The sequence below is a fragment of the Propithecus coquereli genome, unplaced genomic scaffold (genome assembly GCF_000956105.1).
Source record: "Propithecus coquereli isolate 6110/MARCELLA unplaced genomic scaffold, Pcoq_1.0 Scaffold83, whole genome shotgun sequence".
In the NCBI taxonomy this organism is placed as follows: domain Eukaryota; kingdom Metazoa; phylum Chordata; class Mammalia; order Primates; family Indriidae; genus Propithecus; species Propithecus coquereli.
Window position 1 is genome coordinate 499,377 of NW_012154507.1, and position 856 is coordinate 500,232.

Here is an 856-nt window from a genome sequence, read left to right on the forward strand (position 1 = left end):
GATTTCCTAAAAGAACTGTCAAGTTGGCCTCAGGAAGCTGAAGCTATTTTTGAAATTCAAAGGCTCGAAGGTGCAAAGAAGAAATACAATACAGCAAAAGTAAAGGAGAGATTAAATGTTAAAATAAGGAATCAGAGATTTAGATCAGGTAATTCAAGGATTCAGTGGTTCAAGGATCAGACGCATTTCTTAAAATATATTTGTCTCTTTTATACACTCCTGATATATTCAAGGATCTCCATGTTCTGTCTGGTCTATCTTCCTGTCTGTTTCTCCCTGTGGCTGTGTCCAAGACCTCTGTCTTAATTGGGCTGTAGTTACTGTCACCAGAATGTGCATCAGACATTCCTGACCCATTTTTTTCCTACCATTGAGTTTTTGGCAATAGCTTTCTCCCCCTTTCATGTGTCCACATTCAGATCTGGCTGGAGCCTTTCCTGGGAATCCTAACTTACACCGGGTCCTCCCTTTGGAAATTCCTCCAGTAGTTATTGTCAGTATTATTTAATTTCCACTCATTGCACTATCTGATTTTGCTTATTATTTTTTTAGGAACCTCATAGCACCTAGCACCCAGCATTAAGTATTGTTGATTGCTTAAAAGGGGGTTCTGGTCCAGCTGGTAGCCATTCTGGGCCTGAACCTCTCCAGCACAGTTGGGAGGAAGAATGGGGAGGCTTTATTGCATCTCTCCTGGAGAGCAATGTGGTGGGGCGGGATGGGGCTTTTGGATGACATTAATTTGACTTATGGAAAAAAGGGTAATGATCAGGCACTGCATAATGCTTATAACTGACAATAAGCTTAAAGATCACCTGGCAGGTGGAAATTCATCTGGTTTTAACTTTCTCTGTTT

General features: G+C 41.0%; 1 protein-coding gene across 1 annotated transcript in view; it reads left to right on the top strand.

Annotated features, from left to right (window-relative positions):
• The window catches only part of LOC105825866 (chromosome unknown open reading frame, human C14orf37), a 134,833-nt gene that overhangs the window by 72,514 nt on the left and 61,463 nt on the right, over positions 1–856 (top strand). The window lies entirely within an intron of this gene.